Source organism: Littorina saxatilis, linkage group LG2 (genome assembly GCF_037325665.1).
Source record: "Littorina saxatilis isolate snail1 linkage group LG2, US_GU_Lsax_2.0, whole genome shotgun sequence".
Classification (NCBI taxonomy): domain Eukaryota; kingdom Metazoa; phylum Mollusca; class Gastropoda; order Littorinimorpha; family Littorinidae; genus Littorina; species Littorina saxatilis.
Window position 1 is genome coordinate 96513399 of NC_090246.1, and position 24790 is coordinate 96538188.

The 24790-nt window shown below is 42.8% G+C and overlaps 1 protein-coding gene across 3 annotated transcripts in view; it reads left to right on the plus strand.

Annotated features, from left to right (window-relative positions):
* The window catches only part of LOC138960262 (sodium/calcium exchanger Calx-like), a 114665-nt gene that overhangs the window by 8782 nt on the left and 81093 nt on the right, over positions 1 to 24790 (plus strand). For 2 of the 3 annotated variants that reach the window (XM_070332076.1, XM_070332080.1), the window contains exon 1: positions 15586 to 15925. The gene's annotated coding sequence lies outside the window, so the exon portion shown is untranslated. Of the gene's footprint in view, positions 1 to 15585; positions 15926 to 24790 lie in introns of those variants that run through there. The other variant, XM_070332077.1, reaches the window with a different exon arrangement.

Below are 24790 nucleotides of genomic sequence, written 5' to 3' on the forward strand. Positions count from 1 at the left end.
CTCTCTCTCTCTCTCTCTCTCTCTCTCTCTCTCTCTCTCTGCACCCATATTACTTTATTTTGGTTACGTGGCTGAGGGCATGGCGTTGCGTAGTTGTCCTTTTTTTTCGGGATGGTCAGTGTGTGTGTGGGGGGGTGGGGCGGGGGGTGAGGGTGCTGAATATAGAGAATACTACATGGCTTGCTGTGTCGTACCAGATTTACACGAGTTGTTTTTTTAAATATTGAACTGCGAGCGAAAGCGAGCTGTTCACTATTTGATAAAGCAACGAGTGTAAATCTGGTACGACACAGCAAGCCATGTAGTATTCTGTTTATCCTACAGACTGTACTTACGTGTATTTTACTGAAAATGTCCTGCATTCGAGGCAGCTAAATTGAAGACGCTTGTTTTGGAACCTCGATCTCTTCTAAAGCCTCGTGCAATCTATTACGTCAAAGCAAAGAAACGTCACTCTGAAAGTGTGGCGTGACGTGTTAGTTCTAAAGATTCATCGAGTGTAATTAGCGAGCGCAATTTGTGTTTCTATAATGACGTTTGTCTCGGTGACTTTGGCATCTTAAGCAGTGGAAAAACAGGTCCCTGCCAGACTTGCTTGACATGACCTCATTTACATGATATACACACGTGTGATTTGAACGATTATTATCTCACGGGGATAAATGTATCTCTGTGCATATTAATGCACTTTGTTGTAATAAATTTGTTTGGTTTCGTGCACAACGTAAACAAGTAGTTCTTTTAGCTCGACACGTCCACACGGTCAAGTCGTTCAGACAGTTTTTAGTAGACAACGGTATTTTGACATTTAAACGGGCGTCAACGGTGCTCCTTGCCGCTTTAACATTCATCATGATTATGAGGAAAAAGTTGGTCAGATGGTGATTAATCAGAATGTTTGACATTTGCTGATGGTGATTAATGCTTTGGTATTGCTTTGGTGCTGTGCGGAGAGAAATAATTTATTGGCATTTACTCGCACTGACCTCAACGTCAACCGCGAAAAGTGCAGAAAGTAGTGTACAGTACAGATCCTTCATTACTATAATATATATATATATATCCCATGACCTCCCTTCTTTGTCTCTGTAAATGTACTCTAGGTATATTTCTTGTATTTCCATTGTACTCTTGTCAAATCCATGATGTAACTATTGCACTCCTATAACACATAAAATAGTGGATAAATAAGGGTGCACGAAATACATCATAGCTGGCTCTACTTTTTGTCGTCCTTGACATTCCAAAAGCAAATGTACCTGTAAGACCGGATGTGCAAGGGGTCACCACGCTTTTGAGTCCCTTGATATTCATCTGCTGGGTCTTGACTGAAATACAAGCCATATAAAAAAAAAACACTCGTGTTGTAACTTATATATATATATATATGCAAGAACTCGTATAAATTGTCTGCGTGTCTTCGATTTAGAATTCGAACCATGCGCAAGAATTAAGCGAGAGACAGGTAAGAGTTGGAGTTGTGTGTGTGTGTGGGGGGGGGTTGTTAAGGAGGGTCAAGCTTGAAGAGAAATACATTGTCTAACTGTTCAGTAATAGGCTAAAAAGTGTCACGAGTCAGTCAAATCGCGAAAGCGATTTTTCTTTCTAGTTTAGTAAGCGAGCAACATACTAAAGGGGGGAAAAAAGCAACAAAAACTTAAAAGATAAATTAAAAACATCCCCTTTATTGACGTTCTCCGTGAGTCGCATTGGCAAATAAAACTCAGTCACCCCACTACTAAGGTTGACATTTGATAAAAACCCGTATCTCCCTTTTTCTAGGTGCAAGTTAGTCCTATATATAGAAGAAAACTTTTTAAGGGCATACTAGTAGTGAATTCAAGTTATTTCCCCTGCTTTGTGACGTCATCTGCATATTTCTCGAAGGAACCTATGCACAAAGTGTACAATGAATCCGACCCGAGATTTAAATATGAGAACGTGGGAGTTTCAGCCCACGAACGAAGAAGAAGAAGAAGAAGAAGAAGAAGAAGAAGAAGAAGAAGAAGAAGAAGAAGAAGAAGAAGAAATGTGTCCTTAACGTCATCACAGATTGACCAATGAAATGACAATGATGCAAAAGGCGTATCCACACAATCCTGCAGTATACACAACCCAGAGATTGGTACATTCTGCTAAAAACACGCAAGCAAGTCATTTCAGCATTTTGTCTGTGACTCAGACAAAAACATGACGAAAAGGGGAGGTTGCTGTTATTTTGCTGAGTGATGAAGTGAAGAATGCACTTTGCTGCTGTGCCAAGGTTACGCTGCTCTGGCTGTGAGCCAACAACTGAAGTTTGCCAGTTTCCTCTTAGTTCTAGACACAAGTATGTGAAGTGATAGCTTAGCGTAGTTAGCTGAATCATTAGAGATCTTGCATACCTTGTGACAAAAAAATCCTGCTAAGCTTCGCCGGCAAGCCGGTTTGTACTAATCCGGGATGCAATTCGTTTCCTGTTTGTCGAATAGTCTTGAGCGGAACAAGGAGTTACTTCCATTTGTGAGTAGGCCTAGTTAACAGCAAGAAAGTGTGCTAGATCGCGGAAGGAAACTGTCTTGTCCACTTCAGCCAAGCTGTACGCAAGAAGCTGATCAAGTGCTGGCTCGCAGTTACCGTGATTCCGAGGTGGAATCCAAATGGCGAATGTAATCATAGTAGCATGATATATTACGAATTGGTCGTTTGTGTAGTCGTTCAGTGCGAGGGAAATCAGGGGCTGGTTGTATGGGTGTTCGTTGTGTCGTTCACGTCTACTGGGCTGCTAAGACTGACTTACGACCGACGGGCAAGGGGGTTAATCAATCAATCAATCAATCAATCAATCAATCAATGAGTCTTATATCGCGCATATTCCGTGGGTACAGTTCTAGGCGCTCTGCAGTGATGCCGTGTGAGATGAAATTTTATACCTCTCCCTCAATCTAGAATCCCTTTGAAATTAGCTTGAGTGACAGATTCGTAATACAATCAAAAGGTAATCATCGGGCCAGTCTATTCCACTTTGATCGACATGTCGAAATGTAATCGGTCACTGGACCAACTGTCAGCTAAAGTAGGCCTAATCGGTTTTATCAGATTCTATTGCATCCCTGACCAAGCCCTGTCTAACAGCATTCACCAAACCAGCGCCGGACTAGGCTAAGAGGAGGGGGGTTGCCAGTGGGGGTCAGGGGGCGAAGCTGATGGGTAGGTCATATTCTGAGATAGGAAAATGGTCGCTCCTTGCATGAAACGGCATAAAATGGACAATAATAAAAAATGTTTTAAATAAGTGAGGTACATGTTTAGGCTAGGGGGGGGGAGGGGGTTGCGCAACCCCCATAACCCCCCCCCCCCCCCCCCGGTAGTCCGGCCCTGCAAACTAAAATCTGAAGTCTACTTCCCGAAACTCGCTGCACGACGCTTTGACACTGAATGTTTCGGTAAAAAGCCTTCGCTTAGTCTTCGCTAAAGCAATTTGGGACTCGACCAAGAAGGAAAAGCGCTGAGCTAATTCAGTCTCTGCCATAGAGCTCGCTCCAGCTGAGGAAGGAAGCTGGTGCTGTTTGGGCTGACTGTCTGTCAAGCAGGGAATAACTATACAGCGGCTGGGTACCAATAGGTCGTGTCTTGCTCATGAATTAAGCATGAAAATGCGTGGCATTGCTGGCATGCAGTCATCAAAATACATGCATATCAGACAAAAGCCCTTTTTTCCCCGAGGACGAACTGTCAAAGAGAAGACCTAAGAATTGCAGACTGTGGGATGGGATATAAGCGGGTAAAAAGAAAGAAAATTACTGATGCAAGACAAATGTGAGAAATGTAGAAATATTGTACAATGTTCTGCCCGTACAATTTCTAGCATCAACCTTAATAGAATACTATGTCTTAATCACACGACAAGAAAGTTTGCCCGTACAATTTCTAGCATCAACCTTAATAGAATGCTATGTCTTAATCACACGACAAGAAAGTTTGTTCTGACAAGCAGACACGAACAAACGAATGCACGTACGCACAATTCAATAAAAAAAAAAATTTTTTTTTTTTTGGTGCTTCTTTTACAAATACACTTGTGCTGGTAACCAAATATCTGCATAGTAATATCTCACAAGGGATTCACACAAAAAATATAACAAGCAAACAATCGAAGGTGTCAGGATCGGAGCTGTTTGCTTGTCGGTACCCTATAAATATTTACGATGTATCAATGTATATTGCCGATACTATTTCACGGAGGCGTGTAATACAAAAACCGACTCTGACAGCAGCCAACGAGAAGAATACATATGCGACCACTCACTGCCGGCCATAGGATATATATATAGATATCTGGGGACAGAGCTAAATAACTTCAGCACGTGCAGCTACGTAGCTAGTTATAGCTAGGTGTTAGCTCTCTAGACCCAAATGGAATTTCAAAATGTCTGTTGTAAAAAAAGTATTTTGACACATATAATGGTGTCTGTTTATTGATTCTTTTTGTAGTGGTTATTTTTTTATTTATTTTTTTTTTGCCTTGGTGCTACCGTGTTTTGTGTCTCCTCCTTCCATCCCCCACCCTCTCCCTCAACTGAAATGTCGCAGCTTCAGGTCAGAGAAAATGTTTACAGTGTGGTGGCTACATATTGATTTTGGAGTATCTTGGAGTTGCCGGTTGCTTTATACCCCCCCCCCCCCCCCCCACTCCCATCTCACCCCACCCAGTCCCTCCGCCTTAGCGCTACCACCCCTCCCCACCCAGAGCCCACCCTGCTCGATCCCCGTCCTCCTCGCCCTGCGAATTTCCTGCTTGTGCGTGAGCAACCTTTTTTGAGACCGTCTTGATTGGAAAATGAGGCATCAGTGTCAAGTTGCGCTGACGCTAATGTTTGCACTATGCACTTAACAAAAACATCGTGTTGCTTTCCTTCTGCGATGGAAATCTGAAAACCGGTGGTTTGGGATGCAGATTATAGATAGACTAGGCACTACTGCTGTATGTCCGACCGCTAACTCCCTGCAAATAAGGTGAATAAGGGAAGGTTTTGCAATGCGTGGCTACTGACTGGAAGCTGCACACGCCCCATCCCCGGGCTACATTTTAAGGAGCAGAACTGTGATGTAGTATTTTTTTAATATACTATAGGATACTATCATTCGTATCGTTGTGTTTTGTATCTTAAAGATCAAAAACTAATGCAAGATCTAAAGTATTATTGAATTCCGATATAGAATTTTGTTTTATTGACGGCACATGTATGTGTCTGTCTGGCTGGCTGTCTGTCTGTCTGTCTGTCTGTCAGTCAGTCTGTTTGTCAGTCAGTCTGTCTGTTTGTCTGTCAGTCTGTCTGTCTCTCCCTCTCTCTCTCCCTCTCTCTCTCTCTCTCTCTCTCTCTCTCTCTCTCTCTCTCTCTCTCTCTCTCTCTCTCTCTCTCTCTCTCTCTCTCTCGTGTCATGTGCCTTTGCAGCACAAAATGCGTGTGTACATTGTGATTTAAGACAAGATTTATAACTGCATTTATATTTACAGTTAGCCATTTTCTTCTTTGAATATGTAAGCGCAATAGCTACGCTTAGTTGAACTTTAAATTCATACAGAAGATATAGGGCACTTTTTGTAGCCTTCTTCAAAAGGCTTTTTTCGGATCGACAATTGAATCCGATGAAAGGGCCATGAAAGATTGTTGCTATGAAAGGTGTTTATATGTACTTGTATGCGTATTACTCAAGCATTTTTTCTCAGTTAGTACACTCGAACTTCGTGTATTCTAAAGGTAAACTGAGTAATAGTGTAAGACACGATATATGCATAACACTTGAATTATTTAAAGCTCGGTGGAAAAAGTTGTAACATACGAGGACAGTGGATTTTTTCTGAACATGCGGCGTTCCATTGGAAAGCGCTATGTGATTCTCAATGGACAAGATTAAAAGCAACTGCTCGGCGATTTATGTTTGTTCGTTCGAGTGTATCGGCTGTCATCAAAGCGTAAAACTACTTGTGAAGACACAGACATCTTAGCTATTTTGATGAACCACTGTTTGAATGTTGGCTGCTGATGCACAAGATTTTTAAGATCTACTCCATGAAATGAGCAAATCATGTTATTGTTAATGTACAATGCACGATGTTTGATATTGCGTTATGTTTTATCTGTCTACGTATAACGTATTTTCGTATCAATATGACAAACCTACAGGCCAATTTCTGGGGTGTTTTTTTGTTCGGTTTGGGATTTTTTTTACAACAAACAGTAAAGTATTTTTGTTCTTGTTCCAACTCTTGTTCTTGTCAATTCCTCCCACTTACAGTAAGCGATATAGCGTAGTCGTGTTGGCTCACCGTCCAGTAAGGTAATAATAGCACAGCAAATCAAGTTCTTAGTCCAACATATCGAGTTGTGTACCTAAAATCTAATTTGGCTGCGACAAAGTGTCACACTTCTTTCCAGCCCCAACTTCATTAACTTCAGGAAACTGGACGGCTGAAAATCAGCTGTCAGACTATATCAGACTATTTCGTGGTAAAATATAGTGTATGTTCCACACACGGCATTTTATTATCTACTTGTGTCTTTTGCACTGGGTGCAGAAGTGGGGATGTTGCCAAGCTACAAAAATAACATGAAATAAAACAAAGAAGCGATGCAGTTATTCTGAGCGAATTGCCCCGAGATTATCACTTGTCCATCGAGAACTGTTTGTGCTGTCAGATCTAGCAAAGCTTTCGGCCAATTTCCCATTCACGATTGCGTGTACCGTTCTATATTATAGGTTAAAGTGAAAAGAATTTGTCGAAAGCGCACAAAGCGGCGATAATAATCGACATCATGAATCATAAATGCATTGCTCCAATACAACCACCTACAAACCCTCTACCCCTGTAAATATTTAATCAGCTTTCATTGACCGACCAAATACGATTGACATACATGTAGACATATGTAGGAGACCCACGTTTAAAATAAATAGTCTGATTTCCCAGCGCGGCAGTGCCAGAAAGCCTCGCTAGAACATGAATAAAATCTTTACGGATAAAAAGCCTCAGAGTGCTGCTAAAGAATCACAACAAGGGACAACATTTCTCTTGTGGGCCTGTGTTATGCCGTGCCGGTGTAACACGAGAAAATTACTCCCACGAGATTTTTACTCCGGAGTAAAAATTTCGTACAAAAATGTTTCTCCCTTTACGAAAAAAGCACTCCCCCATTACATGAGAAAATTACTCCCCACGACAGGCGAGTTCCGAGTAAACATTTCGTACACAAATGTTACTCCCCAGACGAATAAAAAACGAATAAATTACTTCACCCTAACACGAGCAATTTAACTTCCCATGTCAGGTGTACGAAATTTATACTCCCTTGTCCTCTGTTAGTCTTGGTGGTGGAAGGGGTGGAGGGAGGGTAGCGCGACATTCGTTTGCGCGAGATCACATATTGGCATTATCCCTTCGCCCGCATTCCATTTTCGCGTACGAGATTTTTACTGGAAGTAAAAAAAATGGGGAGTAAAAATTTCGTGGAGGGAGTAATATTTTCGTGCCTTGGGGAGTTCTTTTCTCGTTACGAAAAATTTACTCGGAGTAAGAATTTCGTACGAAATTTTTACTCCGGAGTAAATTTTTCGTGGAGTAAAAATTTCGTGTTACACCGGTTTTGCTGGTGTTAATTATTTAGTTCACTTGTTGATTGGTTGTCTTCCAACCATGAGAAAACTTTAGCGGCCGGTGTTGTTGGAGCGCTAATAGAACAAACCAGGAAGGACACAGTTTTTTAAAAGGGGGGGGGGGGGCGAGGGGTTTTATAAACTAGAGGTTTCAAGATTGTATATCTGGATATAAAGATTGTTTTCTTTCAACGCGCAAAACTATCGTGTTGGTGAAGGTTAGGCTGTGATAAAACTATGAAGAGACTATGGCTTTTTAATTGGCCGTATAAGTGTAAAACGGCAGCATGGGAATGGCGATCTAAGCTGATTAATGTATTGTATTTTTTATCGGTCAATAAATGTGATGTGGCGAATGGTCAACACTTCCTTTAACAAAGTTATAACTTCAGCAAGACCCTCACTTTCAATTACAAAAATGAATAACAACTGGGATGTTTCTGAGATCTTTATAAAGTAGCTTGCTCATGATTACACAGGGCCAATAAATATAGTGGATTGGCTCGCTAGCCTCAGGAAACACACATGGGAGGGGTGCGTGTATGGACTTGATTAGATCAAACAGGGAGGGTCGCATGTCGATATCTCTGCTGAATACTGAGATATTGACCTGCTGATAGGGAATGGAGGGGATCAATGTGGGACTGACCGCCTTGTCCACTTTGTGATAGTGACCTGCTGATAGGGAATGGAGGGGATCAATGTGGGACTGCCCGCCTTGTCCACTTTGTGATAGTGACCTGCTGATAGGGAATGGAGGGGATCAATGTGGGACTGACCGCCTTGTCCACTTTGTGATAGTGACCTGCTGATAGGGAATGGAGGGGATCAATGTGGGACTGCCCGCCTTGTCCACTTTGTGATATTGACTTGCTGATAGGGAATGGAGGGGATCAATGTGGGACTGACCGCCTTGTCCACTTTGTGATAGTGACCTGCTGATAGGGAATGGAGGGGATCAATGTGGGACTGCCCGCCTTGTCCACTTTGTGATAGTGACCTGCTGATAGGGAATGGAGGGGATCAATGTGGGACTGCCCGCCTTGTCCACTTTGTGATAGTGACCTGCTGATAGGGAATGGAGGGGATCAATGTGGGACTGCCCGCCTTGTCCACTTTGTGATAGTGACCTGCTGATAGGGAATGGAGGGGATCAATGTTGGACTGACCGCCTTGTCCACTTTGTGATAGTGACCTGCTGATAGGGAATGGAGGGGATCAATGTGGGACTGCCCGCCTTGTCCACTTTGTGATAGTGACCTGCTGATAGGGAATGGAGGGGATCAATGTCCACTTTGTGATAGTGACCTGCTGATAGGGAATGGAGGGGATCAATGTCCACTTTGTGATAGTGACCGACATTCTTTGTAGGCCTCGGGGTTAGCTGTGTGCGAGTGTTTGTTCTTAACTTGTAGAATATATTACATTATTCTTCTTCAAGTGGGTTAAACAGTTAGGCGCGCTTAGACACACACACACTTACACGCGCAAATACACACACACACACACACACTCACATACACGCAAATTCACACACACACACACACACACACACACACACACACACGCACACACACACACAAATACACACACACGCAAATACACACATCGGCTCCCTCTCTCTCTCTCTCTCTCTCTCTCTTTCTCTCTCTCTCTCTCTCTCTCTCTCTCGCTTTCTCTCTCTCTCTCTCTCTCTCTCTCTCTCTCTCTCTCTCTCTCTCTCTCTCTCTCTCTCTCTCTCTCTCTCTGAGCATGCTGTCGTTTAGCCGGATCGTTTAACAGCCACTAGAGACACCCACTGCCTTATACCCAGGAACCTTTCAGCACCTCCGTCGTCAGATAGCCTGAACTAAATACAGAGAATGGTTGTGTCACAAACAGTGGCACCGCATCCTTCCTTGGTCAATTATGGATTTGAAACTTTCCAAGACATTTGAAAAGACGCGAAATGTCAGCTGACTGAAATATCTGTCTCCTGGAGGGGGTGCATACCTGAGGAAATGTCTTTTAGCGAATATGACCTGAACAAGTCTGATGGAGTTATGTGTCGTTGGTTGATGTCATCGCGTAAGGGGTGTTGTCCCGGAATCCTTACCAAATGAGGTTATGCTAACTTGATTGGTTGTCTGGTCGTGAAGTCTGTGTTTCGTGTCTGTATGCAAGTCTTGGGTGACTTCATCGTGTTAGGGGGTGGCCCGCAATCCTTTCGGAATAGGTTGAATACTGGTTTCTGTTTGTGACGTATTTATGTTACAATCACGCACTTACCCAGTGCATGTTACACAAGTCTCTCATTCTTAAAACATCGCCCACGAGACAAAATTGGGCTGAAGTTTAAGGACACAGTCAAGGGAAAACCAGTGCCAGGCCTGTCTAAAAAAAAAATTCGCGTGAGGGATTTTGCAGCAAGCGAGAAGAAGATAACGAGGGAAAAAATTTTCTCTGCGCGCGAGCCAGCAAGCAGGATGTCTCAGGACTGGACAAGGAAGTTTATATAATACTCTGTAGATATTTTGGGACGGTTTTAAACTTGATCGCTGCTTTTTTTTTAACCTAGCTAAAATTAAGTTTGACGAAAGATACATTGCGACACTTCCTACGACATTTTCAGTTTGAAGCAAAAGAACAAGGAAGTTTACATGTATTATGTAGATATTTTGGGAAGGTTATCTTTTTCCAAGGCGCTTGTTGTGAACCGTCTTCTTTCGCTACAATCATCAACGCCCTTGATTTTTTTTGTTTATACAATCAGCTCTGTGGTAACACCCTATGAAAGTGTGTGTAGGGGGATGGGTGTCTCTTTGTCAGTCTGTGTGTACGTCTGTGTGTTTGTCTGTCTGTCTCCTGTGTACAAACAAAAGGGTGTGTTTGTCCTCTGCGTGTGTCCTGTCTGTAAGCGAGTGTGTGTGTGTGTGTGTGTGTGTGTGTGTGTGTGTGTGTGTGTGTGTGTGTGTGTGATAGCGTGTGTGCATGCGTGCGTGCGTGTGTATTGGTATGTGTGTGTGTGCGTGTATGTGTGTGTGTGTGCGTGTGTGTGTGCGTGTGTGTGTGTGTGTGCGTGTGTGTGTGTGTGTGTGCGCGCGCGTGTGTGTGTGTGTGTGTGTGTGTGTGTGTGTGTGTGCGCGTGCGTCCGTACATGCTTGCGTATGTGTGTAAGCATGTCTGTGTCTGTGTGTCTGTCCGCTTTGCCTGTGTCCCTAGTTTGTGCACATTTGGGTGCACTCTTAACACGTTGTGCACAATCGCTGCAAGGTTAATGCTCGATTTTAAGTCCTTTTTATGACAGCACGTGCCGGTAACATAAAATAAAGCTGATCGTGTTTCTTATTTCCATTACACCTGGCTGTGACAGCACGTGCCGGTAGCATAAAATAAAGCTGATCGTGTTTCTTATTTCCATCACACCTGGCTGTGACAGCACGTGCCGGTAGCATAAAATAAAGCTGATCGTGTTTCTTATTTCCATTACACCTGGCTGTGACAGCACGTGCCGGTAGCATAAAATAAAGCTGATCGTGTTTCTTATTTCCATTACACCTGGCTGCGCCTTTTTACATTTAGTCAAGTTTTGACTAAATGTTTTAACATAGAGGGAGGAATCGAGACGAGGGTCGTGGTGTATGTGTGTCTGTGTGTGTGAGTGTGTGTGTGTGTGTCTGTGTGTGTGTGTAGAGCGATTCAGAGTAAACTACTGGACCGATCTTTATGACATTTTACGTGAGAGTTCCTGGGTATGATATCCCCAGACTTCTTTTTTCATATTTTCAATAAATGTCTTTGATGACGTCATATCGGCTTTTTGTAAGAGTTGAGGTGGCACTGTCACACCTTCATTTTTCAATCAAATTGATTGACATTTTTGTAAAGCAATCTTCGACGAAGGCCGGACTTCGGTATTGCATTTCAGCTTGGTGGCTTAAAAATTAATTAATGACTTTGGTCATTAAAAATCTGAAAATTGTAATAATTTTTTTTATATAAAACGATCCAAATTTACGTTCATCTTATTCTACATCATTTCCTGATTCTAAAAACATATAAATATGTTATATTTGGATTAAAAACAAGCTCTGAAAATTAAAAATATAAAAATTATGATCAAAATTAAATTTCTGAAATCGATTTAAAAACAATTTCATCTTATTCCTTGTCGGTTCCTGATTCCAAAAACATATAAATATGATATGTTTGGATTAAAAACACGCTCAGAAAGTTAAAACGAAGAGAGGCACAGAAAAGCGTGCTCTGCAGCACAGCGAAACCACTACCGCGCTAAACAGGCTCGTCAGTTTCACTCTGTTTTGCACAAGCGGCGGACTACGGTCATTGTGAAATAATGCAGTGCGTTCAGTTTTATTCTGTGAGTTCCACAGCTTGACTAAAATAATGTAGTAATTTCGCCTTACGCGACTTGTTTGTTTATGCGTGTGTGCATGATATTGCGGATAATTAACTGCAACTGTGTTGACGCGTCTTTTCATTAAGCGGGGTCACCATGTACCGTGATCAGAATTGTTTAGACCAAATAAAAATATATGTTGGTTTAGGGTAACATGAACAAAAAAAATAGGGTCGGTAGGTCGGCTTTTTTTTCTAGGTATGGTTCGCAAAATGTGCCAGAGGCTGTTTTTTGGATTTTCTTTTAGAAATGAAAGAAAAGTTTTAGGGTCGGCGAGAAAAAATAGGGTCGGTCGGGTTACCCTGAACCAACATATATTTTTGTTTGGCCTTAGCGTATCTCTGACCTTGATTGTAGTATCTATTTTGTGCATTATTTGCAAACCTACAGCTTCAACCGCTCTTCACTAACTAGACTCGGCTGCACTTTAGCCATAGCGTGCGCTTCTCGAACATGTTTCCCCTTTTCTATTTCTATCACAATACCTGCACACTCGAACAGGCTTGTGACGCTCACAAGCCTGAACTTGATCGCACATACAGACAAGTAGGCCTACATTCACAGGCAGAACGAGCAGAAAAATGGGGGATTGTAAATGCAGACAGACAAACAGTTAGAGACCGACAGACAGATAGATACACGGAGAGAGAGAGAGAGAGAGAGAGAGAGAGAGAGAGAGAGAGAGAGAGAGAGACAGACAGACAGACAGACAGACAGACAGACAGACAGCCAGAGACAGCCAGAGAGAAAGACAAAGAGAGAGAGAGAGACAGACAGACAGAGACAGAGAGAGAGAGAGTGTGTGTGTGTGTGTGTGTGTGTGTGTGTGTGTGTGTGTGTGTGTGTGTGTGTGTGTGTGTGTGTGTGTGTGTGTGTGTGTGTGTGTGTGTGTGTGTGTGTGTGTGTGTGACAGACAGACAGACAGACAGATCGACAGACAGACGGACGGAGGCAAAGAGAGAGAGAGAGAGAGAGAGAGAGAGAGAGAGAGAGAGAGAGAGAGAGAGAGAGAGAGAGAGAGAGAGAGAGAGAGAAAACTCAGACAGAAGGACACACCAACATCTACATACTTGTTTAAGAGAGATAGAGGGGATGTGGAAATAGAGTGAGAGCGAGATAGAGAGAGAGGGAAATACACACAGACAATCACAGACTTTCAAAAAGTTCACTAACTAAGTAAATGTCTACGGTCATTGTGAAAAAATGCAGTGCGTTCAGTTTCATTCTGTGAGTTCCACAGCTTGACTAAATGTAGTAATGTCGCCTTACGCGACTTGTTTTCTCCTCTGTAGATTCTTCTATTTGTATTTAGTTGCCCATCCCCATTTCTACAATTTGTTCTACTGGTTTATTATTGTTTTGTCCACCTTTATGAACATGTGTGTACTTAAGTATTACCGTATAATCCCTAGCAAACGCCCACCCTCCCTCCGCACAGATTTCAGGTACAAGTAGGGGGTGGGCGTTTGCTAGGTATACACCCATTTGCAAGATAAAGTGTCATCACATTTTCACGAGAGAAAAAAAGTGATACAACATGTGATTTATGCAATTTTAATGAAAAATAAACACACCCGTTTACCCAAAGAAAGATCAACGTTCTGTGATAGAAAAAAAAGAAGAAGAAAAAACCAGCGAACCATCGAGCAGTGTGCACAAATCGTAGATAAAGGAGGCCGACTGTCTTAAAACAAATGTTTTTAAAAGCAAAAAAAGGGGTGGGCGTTTGCTAGGTAGTAACCCCTCTGCACAACTTTTGGCCAAAAGTGGGGGGTGGGCGTTTGCTAGGGATTTTACGGTAGTTAGGTCGCGTAAAATAGGCATGTGCTTGAGTGCGTGTCTTAGTTGTATGTTTTGAATTGTTTCATGTGATGAACTTTGACTAACATTTTATTTAACCCAAAACAAAACAAATACAACGCAATACAACTTTATTGTCTGATTGTAGGAACAAACAGTAAAGGTTTTTACGTTCCAACACAACCTGTTCTCAGAGACAATACATACATGTATATGTGAATGTGCAAGATGCAAGCTCATGCATGATACCAAAGTCTCCAAAAGCCACACTATTCGAGTCAGTATTGTCAGACCGACACAGTCAAAGAGAGACCAGCCTATCAGTCTCCCGTCGTGGGAAATAGCCTTGATTTTCTATCTCGTGAACTAATAAAGCACCGGGCAAACACTGTCTGTTTGTGCAACACTGTCGGGTATGTGTTAAGTGCGTGGGTGGGTGTTTGTCTGTATGGAGAGAGGGGGTGTGAATAGGGGCCTGGGTCAGGGGAACGAATATTAGTATATTTCTGTTTGTCCGCGTGTTTCTTGCGAAAGACTTGGTTCTTCTTCTTCTTCTTCTTCTTCTTCTTCTTCTTCTTCTTCTTCTTCTTCTTCTGCGTTCGTGGGCTGAAACTCCCACGTACACTCGTGGTGGGTTTTTTTGCACGAGTGGAATTTTACGTGTATGACCGTTTTTTACCCCGCCATTTAGGCAGCCATACGCCGTTTTCGGAGGAAGCATGCTGGGTATTTTCGTGTTTCTATAACCCACCGAACTCTGACATGGATTACAGGTTCTTTTTCGTGCGCACTTGGTCTTGTGCTTGCGTGTACACACGGGGGTGTTCGGACACCGAGGAGAGTCTGCACACAAAGTTGACTCTGAGAAATAAATCTCTCGCCGAACGTGGGGACGAACTCACGCTGACAGCGACCAACTGGATACAAATCCAGCGCGCTACCGACTGAGCTACGTCCCCGCCCGAAAGACATGGTTGAAGATTAAGGACGTGTGTTTGAGTGTGTGTGTGTGTGTGTGTGTGTGTGTGTGTGTGTTTGTGTGGGGGGTGTTTGTGTGAGTCTGTGTGTGTGTCTGTGTGTGTGTGTGTGAGTGTGTGTGCATGTGTGTGAGCACGTGTGTGTGTGTCAGTGTGTGTGCGCGCGCGCGTGTGTGTGTGTGTGTGTGCGTTCGTGCGTTCGTGCGTGCGTGCGTGCGTGCGTTCGTGTGTGTCTCTGTGTGCGATTGTCTGTGTGTGTATGCATAGTGCGCATTTTCGACTGAGAAGGAAAATGATTGTCTGTTGTCTGGCTGCCTGGCTGCCTGGCTGTCTGTTAGATTATGTGTCTTCGTGTGTTTTGCATTAAGACATGGTTGGAAAAGAACTTGATGTGACAGGTTACACAGAAGAAGAATGCAGGAGATCCTCACAGGTCCCCCCGGCAAAACCACAGTCGTGAAAAGGGGGCGTTTCCCCACACAACATTTTACTTTACAATTAGAACCTAATTACCGTATGAATCATTAAACCAATTTTGAGATAGGTGTTTTCGCTGAGCGAATAGGAGTATTCATAGATAATTATATTCGCTGGGAAATACAGGCTATTTTGTGGGACTCTGGTATATAGTGGGTGTTGTAGACTACAGTCATGCTTTAGAACTATTCACACTGAACGAAGAAAGCGGCGTAAACATAGGTAAGTCTGAGGGCAGACAGTTATTCTCGGAGGGGTATTTCCTCGCGGTCTGGTCTGCCTGCCCACGCTATTTTGGGGGACGACAAGACCTAAACGAACGGGGCAAGAAGAGAAAAGGTGTGTTCGTTTCAAGTCCGCTAAGTTCAGTCGTTCGCGCAACGGGAAAGCGATTGAACTGACTGACATTGTTGTAGAGTGACTGTGAGCGCGCGTGCGTGCGAGGTTTACTGTGCACTGAAGTTTTTGATGCAGTTATTCACTTCCCTCAGTGTTGCATTGCAGATGCTGCGCAAGGACGTTGAATAGAGAGCTGACAACATACACATGCTGCAGCCTCCATGCTGCGTTGTTAGCGCGTGCTGGGTTTTAGTGTCCTATGGATTTTGATGCCGGATTCTGAGCGTACGATTTACAGGTGAGTCTGCCTTTTGTTTGTACCTGTGTGCATACTCCAGAATTAGCCCCGTGTCCGGTTCTTTATCACACTGAATGAAACTCAAAATGTGCAGTCTTATTTCAGTCACTTGCAAGGAGCTAGTTCTGGAGAGAGAGAGATATATATATTTATAGGCCTATATATAGCGTGCTTTTGTTGATAGTGGTGGTGATGTGTTTTGGGCTTGTGTTTTTTGTTTTTGATTTTTGCTATTATATAGAGATTCAAACAGTGTACAAACAAATGCCAAGTAAGTTAAGAAGTGGGAGGTGTAGTAGCACGTTTTTCTGTTGGCTTTACAATTTGCTTTTTTGCAAAGCTTATCCATGCAATGGGTTTCGAATACAACAAGTGAATTGTTTAACACTACCGTAAAATCCCTAGCATAAGCCCACCCCCCCTGTGCACAGATTTAGGGCAAAATTGGGGGGTGGGCGTTTGCTAGGGATAGACCCCTTTGCACAAAGTAAGTTTTGTGCTCAACCGTGTAATTGAGTGAATACAAACCCCGAAAGCATGTAAGTTAGGTCGTGTGAGTAGAAGTGAAGGAAAAAAGAAAGAAAAAGGACTTTGAGGCAAAGAAGGCCAACCATGAGAGAGAGAGAGAGAGAGAGAGAGAGAGAGAGAGAGAGAGAGAGAGAGAGAGAGAGAGAGAGAGAGAGAGAGAGAGAGAGAGAGAGAGAAAAAAAAGGACTGGCTCTTCTGAAAACAACACGAGCATAGTCATTCATATAAATGTATAAAGTAAAAAGAAAATCGCCAGACCTTTGCAAGGACAAACAATAACAACACAATTCCGGGAAAAAGAAACTTGATGAAATGTCGAAATGTCAACACCAATGAAGCCCTTTCTTTCTGTACAGGGAAGAAATTACACGATCGTCTTTGGAAATGAAACGTTAACTGAACTTGGATTTTGTCTTCAAAAGGCCCAATCTTTCTGAGAAAGAAAAACCCACAAACTTAAGAAAAAAAAGAGAAGAGAAACTCGAAAAAACATGAACGATGGGTGGGAGTGAGGAGAGGGGACAAAGAATAAGAAAAAAGGAAAGAAACACGAAAAGGTAAAGAAGGGGAAAAAGATGACTTTTAGAACAGTCTGCACAAATCCTAGTGAAAGTGAGCCTATAGTCTCTTTGAAAAAAGCAGGGTGGGCGTTTGCTAGGTAGTTACCCCTGTGCACAACTTTTGGCCCAAAGTGGGGGGTGGGCGTTAGCTAGATGGTGGGCTTATGCCAGGGATTTTACGGTATTAGTTGTTAAGAGTGTATGCATTCAATGAGTCTGTCTTTTTTCTATTTTTTGTTTACCTTTCTTTTCTTCTTTCTTTCTCACCTTTCGATTGCTGCATTCAAGTTCACAGTGCTCTTTCTTTCTTCCTTCTTTTTTTGCTTACATTGACTGCGTCGATTGAAGCGCATCGACCAGTTGTACACATGTATATATACAACTGTCAGGGGGGTTCTTTCAGCTAGAGGTAACGGAGACACTTATCTATAGCTTTCACTCACGCAACTCACAACCAGGCTGTGTGTGTGTGTTGCTTGAAACAACCAATTATGTATGCTGTAATGATATTTCACATACTGTTTATGGCTTAACTATGAAAACAAAACCGCACCCAAAAACCAACAACAATCCTGTCATAATATAGTCACATATATTATATATAGGCCCCTACATTCCCCATTTTGCGTAAGTTGCAAGGGCAAACAAAACAAACACCGGACAACGGGAAAAGCACACACACACATAACTAAGACATACAAAAGAAAACAATTATTGTCAAAAGTGCTCGAACGAAAAGAAACAGAAATGACACATCGATCATAGCTTAGCCTTAGGGGCGTAAAGAACGTGTGTTCAGTAATGAAAACAAAATTGAATACAATAACAATAACAATAACAATAACAATAACAACACTGTATTGTCCATTAAAATGTTACATAAAAATGGAAAATTTTCGTCGAAGATTAGTGACTGTAACGTTTTGTTTTATCATAATTAAACGTTCCAACAGCACAAACTGTTAGTTTTCATAACAGAAGTCGACGAGGCAGAACTCTGTGTGGTTTTAAATTTCCTTCTTTTGTTTCTCACTGCGCAATGCTGTGGGTTGTTATTGTTTTATCTGCACACGAAACACTATGGCGTTTCGTTGAGGTGCGACGTGCAGGTCTTCACACTTTGCATTGTTGATTGGAGTGCGACTAAACTGGGTGGACGTAGTAGGTTATTATTGCACAGGTGTTTCGACATTACCACCCGCACTATCTTCTTCCATTCAACTACCTGCCACGTCCATTCACAGGCGCTTGGAATCATTATCTCTGTTGATTTTAAAGAAATACTCTTTGGCTAAAATATTTGCCAACAAATAAAAGTTGAGAACTGCTTTCAGTTAAAAGAAAGAGGAGGCAAATGTATGTATGTGTGTGTGGGGGGGGGGGGGGGCCTGGGACAGAGGCACAAATTAAACCGGTTTTAGTCTGATACCAAGACTGAACTTTTGCAGCATTTCGGGGGGCGATATGTGCACATTATTTTGCACCTCTTTCTTTATTTGTTTCTTTGGTTTTTTTTCTTTCTGACTTTTTTGTTTAATTTATTTTTTGATGTCTTCGCGAGAAGGGCACGTTTCTGTTTTCACATTTGACTCCACTTTAAAGACACGTACAGGCCTTCCCGTAAAAGCATAATAATTATCTGCTCACGGCGGGGATGTAGCTCAGTCGGTAGCACGCTGGATTTGTATCCAGTTGGCCGCTGTCAGCGTGAGTTCGTCCCCACGTTCGGCGAGAGATTTATTTCTCAGAGTCAACTTTGTGTGCAGACTCTCCTCGGTGTCCGAACACCCCCGTGTGTACACGCAAGCACAAGACCAAGTGCGCACGAAAAAGATCCTGTAATCCATGTTAGAGTTCGGTGGGTTATAGAAACACGAAAATACCCAGCATGCTTCCTCCGAAAACGGCGTATGGCTGCCTAAATGGCGGGGTAAAAAACGGTCATACACGTAAAATTCCACTCGTGCAACAAACACGAGTGTACTTGGGAGTTTCAGCCCACGAACGCAGAAGAAGAAGAAGAAGAGATCTGCTCACTATCTCAAATCTGGTCCGGTTTTTACATGGGATAAGACCATTCCTCGACTCATTTGGACACATACATACAATCAACTTCCTGACTGCCATACATTATGATGCGAATATTGTTTTTAAAAAGATCAATATAATTATGATGACATATGATCATTTTGATGCTACACATGTTGACACGTATGTTTTTTTCACGTATGACTATTTTTAGTCCTTTTGTATAATGTAAACGTTTTTCTGAACCGCATGTAAATGAGAGAGTATGTGTGCAAACAGAAAATACAGTTACCATGTTTGTTATCTTGTGTTTTATTAATTGAATAAAATTGTTGGGGGAAAAAAACCCACCTTCCTGACTGCTTCCTGTGCAGACTGACATTGTAATTGTTGTAATGAATTCGTTTCTTCATGTATTAATTGATTGTATGCGGCTTTGTTGTGTGTCATTTTGCTGAATAAAATTGTTTAAACCAATTCATTTCTTCACACCCACTGCACTAGTGGGGAAAAAATGTACAGTAGAAGAAGTCTGTTCCATCAATCGTTCTAGTCAGTCAGTCGCCTTTTCGACAGTCAGACTGACACGAACTGTTGACCCGCGAGGGTTACTGTGGACCTACGGCACATAATTATCGCTCCGCTGTGATGTGTAATGAGCTGTCAACCAGCCTGGCCCTGCAATGGGTGTGTGCACAATGTTGGAACGCTCAGGTGGGCCCCCCGCCCCCTTACAACAAAGTGTCATGGTCTTCCCGTAAAATGAGCACAAGTAGTGTGGGAGGTAGATAGTTTGCTGACATGCCCCCATAATGGCTTTGCCGTGAGGGCGTAAAACTAAAAGATTTCTCAGTATGCTGAGGTGTCCATCAGCGAAAGTTGTAGAATGTGGATTTTGTCCGGTTGTGTTTTTTTCCCAACACGTAGCCTACAACTGTTGATAATTATCTGCTGTGAACTTATTAATCAACTAATTGCTTTGAAGGCTATGCTGAGCGGCAAGCGGGAATCAGTAGTCGCAGCCTTTCACTTTCACTGGGCTGGCATTCACCATCAGTAAACACTGACATTTTACTATGCAATTCCTACTATGCATTCACGCACGCAAGCACGCGCATACACACGCGACGTACAGACACACGCACACTTAATGAGTGCAAGAATGAATCAGCTCTCTACTGGCAAAGATCCCAGACAGAATATGTGTTATACTCTTTGCGACTGAGATATGTTTAGGCTCTGAACACTCACACACACACACACACACACAAATACAAATACACACGCACACACACACACGCACACACCCCCACACACACACACACTTTTCACGTTGCTAAGCCAGATTTATGCTACGCGGCCCAAGTCCGCAAACTATCCCAAAACAACAACGTACTAGGTATACCGGTGTAGGATCCGGCCCGGTCCCCCCTCTGAAGTAGTCCCCCGGGGGACCAATTCGTGGCAAAAACTGCTCTATAATGGTCCCCCCAAAGACATCCAGCCTCGTTTTTCTTGTTACAATGTTAGTAATGTTACCAGCAGTTTCAGAGAAAAGAAAGGAAAGAATCAGAGACTGGTTTCATTTCTTCTTATCGGTATTTATTTATTTTTCATTTTATTTCATGTGATTTTTCTTTTGAACGGCATTATAAATCAGATCTATTTTATTTTCTGCAAAATATAGTCAAACAAAGAGATTGCTGTCTGTGCACTACATAATACCGGACGAAGATATAGATTGAAAATGGCTTGAATGCCTAAGAAAAACGAGGCTGGATGTCTAAGGGGGGACCATTATAGAGCAGTTTTTGCCACGAATTGGTCCCCCGGGGGACTACTTCGGAGGGGGGACCGGACCGGATCCTACACCGGTATGCTACACACAATTCGTTGAGTAAGCTTATAAGTCCTACACCCAGCTGCTGCAGCCAGGCAGGAATTAGTTCAAGTAATGTTTACGGCGATTGCTCTTAGATCATAGAAAATATGCTGAGTTTGTTTGTTACTGTACACAGGTTGCTCAAAGTTTAAGGTCTGTGTCCAACGTCCCCGCCGTCCTATCTTTGTGACTCACGATGTTACGCCCCTAAGGCTATAAGCTATGATCGATGTGTCATTTCTGTTTCGTATCGTTGGAGCACTTTTGACAAGAATTTTTTTCTTTTGTATGTCTTAGTTATGTGTGTTTGTGCTTTTTCCGTTGTCCGGTATTTGTTTTGTTTGCCCTTGCAACTTACGCAGAATGGGGAATGTATATATATTCAGTATATAATATATGTGACTATATTATGACAGGATTGTTGTTGGTTTTTGGGTGCGGTTTTGTTTTCATAGTTAAGCCATAAACAGTATGTGAAATATCACTACAGCATACATAATTGGTTGTTTCAAGCAACACAATTTCAAAAAGGGTGTGTGTGTGTCAGTGTGTGCGTGTGTGTGTGTGTGTGCGTGTGCGTGTGTGTGTTGTTGTGTGTGTGTGTGTGTGTGACAGAGAGAGAGAGAGAGAGAGAGAGAGAGAGAGAGAGAGAGAGAGAGAGCACGCAAGACAGAGAGAGACTGCGAGAGAGAAAAAGAGAGTGCTCAGTCTAGAGACATCCTGCTTGCTGCCGCGCGAGCCGAGAAAATGTCCCTCTTTATCTTCAATGCGCTGGCTGCAAAACCCCATCGCGCGGAGGTGTTTTGAGACACATCAGACACAGGGTGAGAGAGTCAAACAGCAAGCTCAGTACAGTGCAATGACTTCTGAAGATTCACATCTCAGGCTTCTCATACTGATTTTCACTCCAAAGAGACATAAATCCCCCGCTGAAATGAAGCGTCTCTTGTTTCACACGCTTTACATTGATCTGTACATAAACGCATTTTTGTGATAGCTGTTATCAAATGTTTATATGTAAATGTCTGTGTTTCAGACGCTTTCAATTGAGCTGTAGACGCATTGTGTGAAAGCTGTTATTATTATTATGTAAATTTCTGTGTTTTATGCGCATTAAGCTGCTATAGAAAGACATATATGTAAACGCTGTTATCAGATAAGTTTATGCAAATTCCGTGAAACCCGTGCAAATATTTTACTGCCCTGAAGGTAGCAATCTGCCAACAGTCTGTGGTTGTGTTTTCGATCTGTTCCTGTCACACAAAGAACAGGGTCGGACTACCGGGGGGGGGGGGGGGGGGGGTTATGGGGGTTGCGCAACCCCCCCCCCCTAGCCTAAACATGTACCTCACTTATTTAAAACATTTTTTATTATTGTTTATTTTATGCCGTTTCATGCAAGGAGCGACCATTTTTCTATCTCAGAACCTACCCATCCACAAGGGGCTCTGCCCCTTGACCCCGCCAGGGGGAACATCCCCCTGGACCACCACTGGCAACCCCCCCCCCCCCCTCTCCTCTTAGCCTAGTCCGGCCCTGAAGAAGGTACAGTAACCGAGTTGTAACTTTAAATTAAATTCTGCTTCTGCTTCTTGCAATTTTCGGTCTCTACATCAAATAAGAAGAGCCTAACACATACACCAGGATAGTTGCCTCTCTAGTGCATCTGTGCCCAAAAGCGCTCATGTTTATGTTCTAGACGAAAGATGCTAGCATTGTACATCGCAAAACACTGCTACTGAAAATGTATTTGCGCACACTTCTTACACTTCTGCATCATGTATTCGTATCACGTCTGGGGTTCTCGTTTAGGTTGTCGTCGTCATGGTTGTTGTTGTTGTTGTTGTTGTTGTTGTTGTTGTTGTTGTTGTTGTTGTTGTTGTTGGTTGTGGTGGTGGTGGTGTTGGTGTTGGTGTCAGCGTCTGCTGCTGCTTCTGCTCCTCCTCTTTTTCCTCCTACTCCTTCATCTTCCAACATTTCGAAACGACATCGCGAATGCCTTGAGCTGATGACCCTGAGTAGCTTTTGTTTTCCGGCAGGACTGGTCCCCTCCCCTCGCTACCTGCACTCCCACACCGACCCTCCCCTCGGGCGTTAAAACAGCTTGGTCTTTATGCTTTTCAACCATTGATTACGCATCACACGGCGAACTACCTGAATTAGCATTTACACATTTCACACGCTCAGGAAGATTGGAGATTAATGATGACGTCTGTGGATCGGTCATACGTAGAGCCTCTCAAGTGGGGAACATGTGGAATGCATTTCACCGTTAGCTAAACTTGGTGAGGTGATGCAGAGAGCCAGGCTCTTTGACTGCAGGCCAGAGGCAATAATCGGTCGCATTCCGACAGAAATGAATCTCTTCGCGTGTTTATGGCTGGGTGATCTTTCCTTGGGCGGTCTACCTTTTTGTACTAGCGGTGCGTTTCTCAGTTGGTTTAAGCTTGTTTTTCTTGTATACACGTTTTAAACAGTAACAACATTAAGAACGTTAACAAGCAGACTGCTTATGGACACGTTCTAAAACTGATAATCATGATACACATTCTGATAAGAAGACATGGCGAACAAGTGATAACTTCAACCCTTTTCTTTCAAAATATTTCATAATATTTTATACAAATAAAGAGAGAGAGAGAGAGAGAGAGAGAGAGAGAGAGAGAGAGAGAGAGAGAGAGAGAGAGAGAGAGAGAGAGAGAGAGAGAGAGAGAGAGAGAGAGAGAGAGAGAGAGAGAGAGAGAGAGAGAGAGAGAGAGAGAGAGAGAGAGAGAGAGAGAGAGAGAATGCTTTGCTACATCTATTGCTGTCACTATTAATATAATATCAGCCGAAGCGATCAGTTGACATAAGAGGGCCCCAAAGGGTTTAAAATCGTGATCGTGATTGGCGTTTTTTGACCTTTCTGTGACCGTGATTGCCGAAATTTCCATTTCTGTGAGCGTGATGGGACTTTGCCCGTGATCCGTGATGACACAAAATTCAAGTCTCGTGATCGTGATCGTCATTTGTTTTCGTGATCGTGATGGGCATTATTGCAAAGCATTTTATTTTCAACGTACATTTTTCACAGCTGTATCACTCTATGATCCTCAATTCGTCAAGGTGTTTGTGATCGTGAAAGCAAAAATCAAGGTAACTGTGATCGTGAAAGTTAAAATTTCCCTTCCCGTGATCGTGATGATACCCCCCCTTTGGGGCCCTCACATAACGTAATCTTGTACAGCAGAAAATATTTTCGTATTCAAAGATATAGTTAAATCAGTATTTCCAAACAAAAGTGTTTTGCAATCCAGAACGTGCGTTGGCAGACTATTGAATAAAATGGTTCTATGTTCTTTAAATGTTGGACAATGTAACAAAAAGTGTTCAGCGTCTTCCGGGCGTACTCCACACGTGCATTCTAAATTATTATCGTTTCTCAGTTGGTTCTGTGTTGTGCTCTGTTTCATGCATTCAGATCTTCGAGGAGAAGATTTTGTTCCCACCGTATATGGTGGTACACTACAGTGCAGCCCCTATTTCAAAACAGTCCAAAATCTGAGGAATATCTTAGGAGAAAAAAATCAGGTTCTAAAAGGACACTTGAAATGGAGGTCAATTTACTGATGCCTTGAACCGAACATCTGAGAAAGCAGAGTCTTCAACAGGAAAAGTCCTAGATGGGGGAGCGGGGTGGGGGATAAAAACGGCGTTCCAATGTACATGTATTTGCGTTGAAATGCGGCGCACGATTGACCCTACTGATCGAAATTGTGTGGGCTGTTTGCATGGTGTGACTCGTTTTTAGCGTCAGCGATTGATTGCACCGGAATTTTGATTGATTCTGTACGCAAGGGAATTGACTCGGATGTGAGCTTGTGGTCG